Consider the following 9,637-nt stretch of genomic DNA (forward strand, 5'->3'; position numbering starts at 1 on the left):
AGGCATATAAGTTTTCAGGTGATGAGGGAGCATGGGTATGATAAAAGCTCTGAGACGGAAAATTACTTTGCATACCTTGCATAGGAGGGGCTGTCAGCAAAGGTGGGCATATGGTGTGGATGGCCACAGGGAGAAACCATGTTGGATGCATGTGCTGGCCCTTGTTGAAGAGTAGGACCAAGACTTTGTTGTATTTTTCGCAATCCCTTGAGATAGTAGTAGTCCTTGTCCTCATGCCCAGACTTTTCGCAGAAGTGGCAATAAGCCCGAAGGGACATTCCTGTGGAGGGTGTCCTGGAGAGCGACACGAGCTGCACCATGCCATAGCCTTAGTCTCCTGTTGAGACCGAAACTCTTCTAGCTCTCTCTTGATTTAATCCAAATCCTCGAGATGTGGGGGTTTCTCCTGTCTAAGAGAGATTGATTTCTCCTCTTGAAGAGCGCGTTGTAGTCTTACGGCTTCAAATTCCCTACGTAAAGAAGTTAAGGGATCAGAAGGACTTTCTGAAAATAGTGAGGGAGTCTCTACCTGAGGGGAGTTGGTGAACAACTTCCTAGCTAGCTCCCTCTATCCTAGTAGCAGCCACGACAAACTCCTCCAGAGTGGCGTCAGGTTGGAGACTCTCTCGAAGTTTTTGTTGGGAAGTTTTGGGAAGAGCCTTCTTCACCCACTTCTTAACCATAAATTCCCCTGGCTGTTGAGGGAGCTTGGCCACCAGAGACTTGGTTTTAGTCATTAGTTCTACAAAAGTCTCCTCTAGCTAGAGTACCATATTAGCCAACTCATCCAAAACCTTTTCCTAGTAGTCACCTAGCCTGAATGCCGCACATAATTGTTGTCGTAAAGCTGCCCAAGTTGCAAAATGGTTCTCTGCAAATTGACCGTACCATTTGTCTGCTAAGCCATCCAAGGTAGATGGAAAGAGTACCAAATAAGCATCTTCTCCATTAAGACCACGACCTCTATAGAGAGATACAAACCTCCTTGCATGGTCGTCTGCATATTCTGAGGAGAGTCCCTTGAAGGTAGGAAACTTGACGTTTACCTTGGCCCAAACACTAGTCAACGCTGGTGAAGCCAAACTGTGTCGAACCATCGAAAGTGTCAGCAGCAGCAGCAGGTGCATGGCAACCGACAGATTGATGACATCAGGCTTGGGCAACTCTCAACTGCATTTTGGAGCAGGCCTCACAGTGGTATGCATGCCAAGTGCGGTCCTTTGCAGGTAAAGTCGTGGGTTTTGAGCTATATGAGTCAGGAAGCTTAAAGGTGGTGCAGTTGTGGTATTTATGCTGGATGGGTGGTCAAGGTCAGCGCTTCAAAGTTTTTCATGTGCTCGGGTGAAGATGCTTTGCCATTCATCAGTTGGATATCGCATCGAGCTCGGAGAGAGAAACAATCATGATGATCGTGTTTGGGGTCCTCTAATAAAAAAATGGCAATTGAAGGGCTCTTTTTCTGCTGGGTATTAAAGACTTGATGCTAGTCAACAAGCACAGTGGTTGTTTTCCTTTGGCATGCTCGGGTATGTGCATCCACTTGGCGCAGAAGCGCCGAAGGTGGCTATGTTTGGCGTGTGCAAGGGGGCTTAGCCCGAAGTTTTTTTTTAAAGCTATTTATATAAATAAAAAAAACGAACTCTGCAATCGACGAACAGGAGAAGGAAAAAAAAAAAGGCAGAGTTGCAGTCGGAAGGGGAAAGGGGAGCCACCTGGGTGGTTTGCATGAACAGAGGCCGCCAGGGTCTTGCATGGGAAGGCGACACGGCAGGTATAGGGACGGGAGATGGCATGAGGAGGGAGGAAGCCCGACGGGGTGACGCGTTTTTTCGGAGAGCCTCGGGGGCTTCTGATAAGGGAGAGAAGGCCACGAGGTGGCGTAGGTTGCCAGTGAGGGCGTAAGAAGGCAGTGCTGCAGGAAGGCGTGGCAGAGGAAGAGGGCCGAGATCCGGCCAGTGGCGTGGAGGAAGGCCAGTGCAGGGGTGGCACTGAGTGAAGTCGGGCGGCCGACCACAGGGGAGAGCCGCCAAAAGGCAGCGCTGCAGTTGGTGGTGAGGAAGGGTAGCGCTGCAGGTGGGCATATGGGGCGACTTGCAAGGGTTACTTGGTAAGGCCGGGAGGTGTCACAAAGGCGGGCGGCCACATCCAGAAAGAGGCTCGGTAAGGCGCAGTTGAACGGCGCATAGGAGGGCCACCAAGGGCCGAGAGTAAGCTGGAGGATGGGCTGCAGGAGATGCAAGGGATGAGAGAGGTCGTCAAGTGAGGAGCAGGGCTGCAGAGCCGCTACAGAGGACGAGGGGCTGCCATATGCAGGAGGGCCGCCAGTCATGGCGTGAGCATTGAAGGGAAGCGGGGATTGGAAAGATGGCACCAGCTGCATGAGAGGAGGGGTCGTGATCAAGGAGGAACCGGAGGTTGAATCCGAGCAAGGGCTACAGATGGTATGGTGGAACTCGCCATAGGTGGTCAAGGGGCGTCTTCGAGGTGCAACAACTAAGAAGTTGAAGAGCGATACTGCAGGATTATTGAGTGCTGAAGCAACTTGTTACTATCATTTTATGTGCAGAGTGTGATTGCCCAGCTTTGAAATTGTCTACATGAGGTTATACATTGGGGGTTCTGGAAGCTGCATTTCTTTGTATGCTATTTATATCATGTGCTTTCGACATATACCAGAGGTATGGATGGGTGTATCAAGGGGGAAAGTTTGTATGCCAAAAGGGTATCAATTATATGTGAGAAAACTTATGCCTGTTGGAGATCTTGCAAGGTTTTAATAACTTTCTATGGTGTTTGGTGCTTTGAGGAGTCATAGTCGAGAATCATAGTCGTATGCTTTGCAGCCGATTAAAGCCGGTTATGTGCAGCTAGGGTACGGGCTTGGGCATTAGTTGTTTGCAGATTGTGTATCTGGATGTGTGTTTGCTAGAGGATAGGGGTGTTGTGAGATCATTGGGCTATAGAGGCATCGAATTTATGTGCTGGTGGTTCCCCCGCTGAGGACCCACTGATTGCTTCCTAACAAGGTGTTTGTGAGTCAAGATGAAGCAGGAGTTTGGTCGAGTGTTCAAAGGAGATGAAGAAGATGCAGATGATTGCTTGTCGATTTTGAGCTATTTATGTTGATAGTACTGCGGATGCGAGGTGATGAAGCAAAGCTCCAGACTCTACCTTTGGTGTTGCGAGGTAAAGCAAAAGTTTGGTTCGGTGGCTTAGAAGGCGCACACAAGCATACTTGGATCGGATTCCAAGAGCACTTTCTACAAAGGTATCGAAAGGTCGTGTCGGCTTCGAAAGCTGAAGCGAAGATCAAAGGCTTGCAGCAGGACGTAAGTGCAAATTTCGATGCTTTTGTTGATAAATTGAAGCTGAGATTTGGCGGCTGCTACCCAAGAAACCAATGCGGGATATTTGAAGCTCGAAAGGTTTCTATCATGTTTGCATCCCTATGTTCCTGACAGAGTCGATTATGAAGATCCAAGCACTTATGATTGAAGCCGTCAGAATTGCCAAAGCAAAGAGTCGAAAGATGAAGAAAAAGATGGAGGTAGGATTGATACAATCGGAAATCACGGTAGCTCGTGGACCTAAGCCCAACCAGATTGATGAGCATCAAGAGGTAAAAGCTCCTTTTTTTGTTGATATGAGGTAGAAGAGGTAGAAGAAGTACCAACCAGGGCTCAACAGGTGCAGCGAGGCATATTCAGGGTGCCACCCAGTTCTCTTCTAATGTATCAAAGCACATGAAGCTAATGTCAGGTAGAAGAGGTAGAAGAAGTACCAACCAGGGCTCAACAGGTGCAGCGAGGCATATTCAGGGTGCCACCCAGTTCTCTTCCTCAAGAGAGAGAGGTCGTAAAAGTTTTTCAAGAAGAGGTGTCAGTTCTAGAGCCGGCAATGAGGAAGGTAGCAGTGGTCCAAGAATTGGCAAGCTTAAAAGAGGAGTCCGACAATTCTCATAGCCCTAGTAGCAGTTTGGACACAGACAGCATGTGGGAGACAGAATCCCGGTCTTCGAGGTATTTGACCTATGATGTTTTTTATGTGAATGAAGTGGAGAACAGTGTATGCGAGTTGCCTGCCAGCCAGCTGAAGGTCGACGAGAAGTATAATGTTTCACCTTGTGCGAATCTGCCAGTTGAGCATCCCTATCGATCAAAAGTCGTGTGATGGTGACTCCCTATTGAAGGAAGAGGTATGGTTTGATTGTGGATCCGACTTAATTGAAGAGCAGGTGTTTCAGAATGACTTGCAGGAGCTGGAAGCAGAAACCGAGGTATGTCGAAGTGATTTGTCTATGCAGGGGGCGGGGCAACCTTGCCTTGGTGAGCACGTCGAGGTGTGCTTTGAAGTTCCAGAGTTTGTGTGTAGCCGTGGAGAGTTAGCTCTAGGAAACGACTCTATGAAAACTGATATAGGTGCGGCCTATGAGCGTGAGGCTCCATGCAATGAGGAAGGTGACACCGACCTTGCAAGTGATCAGGTGTTTGAAGAACAGGTTGTCGCTCTAGCAGGTCATGCTCTTGAGGATAAAAAGATGATTTTGGTGCCGTTTACAGAGGATTGGTTACAAGTTTGCAAAGGGATCAGGTTTGCTTGGCTATGCAGCAGGTGGAAGCAAATGGCAGGGTCTTGCTATTTTATGTGATGCTATTGATAGCTATGTTGATGCAAGTTGCTTTGCAGGGTGTGCTATGCAGTTTTCAATGCTCATGTGATGCAGATGATGATATTAAGGGTTCTATAGTAGAAGGCATGATAGCGGTTTATGGTACAGGTGCTTCGAGGTATCAAAAGCATGCTTGTGGTTGGCAGCAAGGCTAATAGATACAGGGTGAGAAGGCTCCATGCTATGGAGGGTTAGAAGGGTGGCTTGTCTTCTGGCCTAAAAGTGCAAAGGAAGACTTGAAGATACATGCTTTACAGGTGGATGGCCACGGCCATGGTTTTGTTTTTGATCCATGCAGGTGGACTCTATGTCATGCTTGGGGAAGCTTCGAGCTTTCCATTTGACCCTGGAGGGTGATGTAGTAACAGACGCTCTTCTCTCTATATCTATCCTATCTATATAGCCACTATCATTTTTCTTATGCAGTCTATATCTCTATGTTATATCATTCTCTCTATACATACTTATTTTACATAAATAATAATGTGGTTGCGCATAAATGCTCAACGAGGGGGTGGGCAATGATGGTGAAGCCAAACTGTGTCGAACCATGGAAAGTGTCAGCAGTAGGTGCATGGCAACCGACAGATTGATGACATCAGGCTTGGGCAGGTCTCAACTGCATTTTGGAGCAAGCCTCACAGTGGTATGCATGCCAAGTGCGGTCCTTTGCAGGTAAAGTCGTGGGTTTTGAGCTATATGAGTTAGGAAGCTTAAAGGTGGTGTAGTTGTGGTATTTATGCTGGATGGGTGCACGTCAAGGTCGGCGCTTCAAAGTTTTTCATGTGCTCGGGTGAAGATGCTTTGCCATTCATCAGTTGGATATCGCATCGAGCTCGGAGAGAGAAACAATCGTGATGATCGTGTTTGGGGTCCTCTAATAAAAAAACGGTAATTGAAGGGCTCTTTTTCTGCTGGGTATTAAAGACTTGATGCTAGTCAACAAGCACAGTGGTTGTTTTCCTTTGGCATGCTAGGGTATGTGCATCCACTCGCAGAAGCGCCGAAGGTGGCTATGCTTGGCATGTGCGAGGGGGCTAAGCCCGAAGCTTTTTTTAAAGCTATTAATATAAATAAAAAAAATGAACTCTGCAGTCGACGAACAGGAGAAGGAAAAAAAAAGGCAGCGCTGCAGTCGAAAGGGGAAAGGGGAGCCACCTGGGTGGTTTGCATGAACAGAGGCCACCAGGGGCTTGCATCGGAAGGCGACACGGCAGGTGAAGGGACGGGGGATGGCATGAGGAGGGAGGAAGCCCGACGGGGTGACGCATTTTTTCGGAGAGCCTCGGGGGCTTCTGATAAGGGAGAGAAGGCCACGAGGTGGCGTAGGTTGCCAGTGAGGGTGTAAGAAGGCAGTGCTGCAGGAAGGCGCGGCAGAGGAAGAGGGCCGAGAGCCGGCTAGTGGCATGGAGGAAGGCCAGTGCAGAGGCGGCACTGAGTGAAGTCGAGTGGCCGACCACCACAGGGGAGAGCCGCCAAAAGGCAGCGCTGCAGTTGGTGGTGAGGAAGGGTAGCGCTGCAGGTGGGCATATGGGGCGACTTGCAAGGGTTACTTGGTAAGGCCGGGAGGTGTCACAAAGGCGGGCGGCCACATCCAGAAAGAGGCTCGGTAAGGCGCAGTTGAACGGCGCATAGGAGGGCCACCAAGGGCCGAGAGTAAGCTGGAGGATGGGCTGCAGGAGATGCAAGGGATGAGAGAGGTCGTCAAGTGAGGAGCAGGGCTGCAGAGCCGCTACAGAGGACGAGGGGCTGCCATATGCAGGAGGGCCGCCAGTCATGGCGTGAGCATTGAAGGGAAGCGGGGATTGGAAAGATGGCACCAGCTGCATGAGAGGAGGGGTCGTGATCAAGGAGGAACCGGAGGTTGAATCCGAGCAAGGGCTACAGATGGTATGGTGGAACTCGCCATAGGTGGTCAAGGGGCGCCTTCGAGGTGCAACAGCTAAGAAGTTGAAAAGCGATACTGCAGGATAATTGAGTGCTGAAGCCACTTGTTACTATCATTTTATGTGCAGAGTGTGATTGCCCAGCTTTGAAATTGTCTACATGAGGTTATACATTGGGGGTTCTGGAAGCTGCTTTTCTTTGTGTTGAGTGGTTGTATGCTATTTATATCATGTATTTTCGACATATACCAGAGGTATGGGTGTATCAAGGGGGAAAGTTTGTATGCCAAAAGGGTAACAATTATATGTGAGAACTTATGCATGTTGGAGATCTTGCAAGGTTTTAATAACTTTCTACGGTGTTTTGGTGCTTTGAGGAGTCATAGTCGAGAATCATAGTCGTATGCTTGGCAGCTGATTAAAGCCGGTTATGTGCAGCTAGGGTATGGGCTTGGACATTAGTTGTTTGCAGATTGTGTATCTGGATGTGTGTTTGCTAGGGGATAGGGGTGTTGTGAGATCATTGGGCTATAGAGAGGCATCAAGTTTATGTGCTGGTGGTTTTCCCATTTCCCCCTTTCCAACGCCTCCATGGACTCTTGCTTCGGAGCCCGTTGCTCAATAGCCTCCTGTATCAAAATAGGAGAGAGCTTTACTGGGGAAGGTGACCTGAAAGATGTTGAATCAAATGGAGGAATGGGTCATGCCATATGTGGAGGTATGGGTGATGAGGTTGATGGATTTCTACTATGTACCAAGGGTCGTCTTCTATAGTAGTACTTCAGAGGACTCAGTAATGCGCTTTGACACTCTAATGACCACCTTGTATGTGTCATGCAGGGACCACAAATCCAACTAGCTTTGGGCAAGAAGATCTTTAACTGGCTGAACACAGGTCTAGACTCTACTAGACCAGGGCAAGTGACTAGACCACTAGGCTGGACCAAGGACGAGGAGGGACTAGACCAGGGACAAGGAAGGACTAGACGAGGGATGAGGAAGGTCTATTCCAGGACGAGAGCTGGACCAGGGCGAGAGAGGACAAGACTAGTAGGCTCAGCATGCTGCACAGTGCGGCTCAGCATGCTGCACAGTGCAAGGCAAAGTAGGTGAAGCTAGGTAAAAACCAGCTAGCTTCTCGATTTGTACCTCAACAGAGAGTGAGACTTCAGTTGAGGTCCCACCGTGATCACAAAAAATAGAGCACTTGTAGCGCGGATAGTGTGTCGAGCTCTCTATAGTGGGTGCTCCTTAGTGCAATGTGCGTGACAATCTCACTCAAAACAGATTGAAAACAAAGGAACAATAGATAACAACTGATCAGACAGAGACACAACACCAGACCAGAACATAGGACTTGACTATCTCAAAGAATCGATACAAACTTTGGCGTGGCAGCACACTCAGCTCCAGCCCATAACTCATAGGTACAATGGGGGTGTCAAGGATCAGATATGCAGGGATGGTGCACACGTGCTGTGTGTATAGACTCGCTACCTGAACGACGATGCTGGACCATATCTAAAGAAGAAGATCCCGATGATCCAACAACTACTACTCATATGTACCACCATAAAGAGCTACCAACGGCTCATAAACGTTAGCATCTAAGTCTATCTCCAGACTGAGTGGTGGTGGTGACCTGGCCACGATGTCCACTAGAACCACTGTTGTATCCCTGCCACGTCTCGTTGCCCATCCCAGAGAGTCCGTCCAGTGTGAAACAGACCAAACCAACTGTACTAATTGTGTGTCCTGTGAAAGTGACACTGTAGCCTGCTACACAAAGCCTAGCTAATGAATATACCAAGCATTGTCAAAATACAACATATATTTTGCCATAAGATTTCCAAGAGAACTGTCAGCAAATATGGCGATCAATGTAATGAGACAAGTGAGCAAAACAACTCAAATGATTCCAAAGCTGCTCTAATCCAAGAACCTATGTAACCAAGAGCAATATGCGGTAACCAATGAATCTATCATAAAAAATATCCCTTCTGAAGAGAGTATAGCATACAAGTCAAATGACATAATCTGGTGAGGAAACGCTCAAGCCCAGAAGAGCAAACACTCTCACAATGTGATGCCAAAATACTATGGTAAAGCAACCATTGAGTGCCAAAATTCAATCAAAGCACGACTACAAATCAATGCGCATAAACGATGAACTTGCTGGGAAAATCCGACAGAGTTCTGGTAGTATCCAGTCAATCCACCAAAATTACCAAGACAATGCTCGTATCAAGAGCAAACCATGCGCATCAAATTGCACTAAAAAAATACATGAGCTTCCCCAAATTCTCAACTCTTTGAATGTGGAAAACACTCATGAAATTTGAAACAGAAAGTGCATCAAGCACACGCTACAAGCAAGGCAATTACTAGCAAGAACTTGGATGCAAATCATCCAAAATATGGTACAAATTGATGCTCAAAAATAGATGAAAATCAGACCACATATGCCACTACAAAACGGATAATATCATTGCCAAAAAGCACACATCATGTGCATCCATATGGAAATGCAAAAGAGCATCAAAGCATGCATAGATAAGCATCTGAATCAACTAAAAAATCAGCTCACAATCATGCCATAAATGTTTGCAAAACTCTCTTGTGCGCGTCTTATCGCACGTGTCAATGCAAGGAACTTGCCAATACACTATGTGCGAGCCACAAATGGCTCCAAGCACACAAGCAGCCTAAACTAGTAAGCTCAAAGATGGCGATGGTGTGTCACTCACCGCTCTACGCTTGCTATCATGGAGGATTCTTCGCCGCGAAGAAGAGAGAGACGCCGCTACGCCACACTCAACCGCCTCACCGCCATTGTACCGCCGCACTGCTCGATCGCACTCTCTCTCTCTCTCTCTCTATCTCTCTCTCTCTCTCACGCATACACACACAAGGAGATAAAGAAGAAGAAGACGGAGATGGAGCAAGAGCACTCTTCAATTGCACAAATGAGAGAATGAGTGAATTTTGGGTTTAGTAGACTTTTATATGAGCTCGCCCCATTCACACTTGGGCGCCCATGCTTAGCCAACTAATCCCCCAAATGTTCCAGTTAGAGTGCGTC

At 47.9% G+C, this 9,637-nt stretch overlaps 2 pseudogenes; both read left to right on the forward strand.

Moving 5' to 3' along the window:
- The first annotated feature begins 3,456 nt into the window (after window positions 1-3,456).
- Window positions 3,457-4,093, forward strand: LOC147424041 (uncharacterized; annotated as a pseudogene).
- Window positions 4,010-6,926, forward strand: LOC147424042 (uncharacterized; annotated as a pseudogene).
- Window positions 6,927-9,637: the final 2,711 nt, after the last annotated feature.

The sequence above is a fragment of the Adiantum capillus-veneris genome, chromosome 26, assembly GCF_014529385.1.
Source record: "Adiantum capillus-veneris isolate H3 chromosome 26, ASM1452938v2, whole genome shotgun sequence".
In the NCBI taxonomy this organism is placed as follows: Eukaryota; Viridiplantae; Streptophyta; class Polypodiopsida; order Polypodiales; family Pteridaceae; genus Adiantum; species Adiantum capillus-veneris.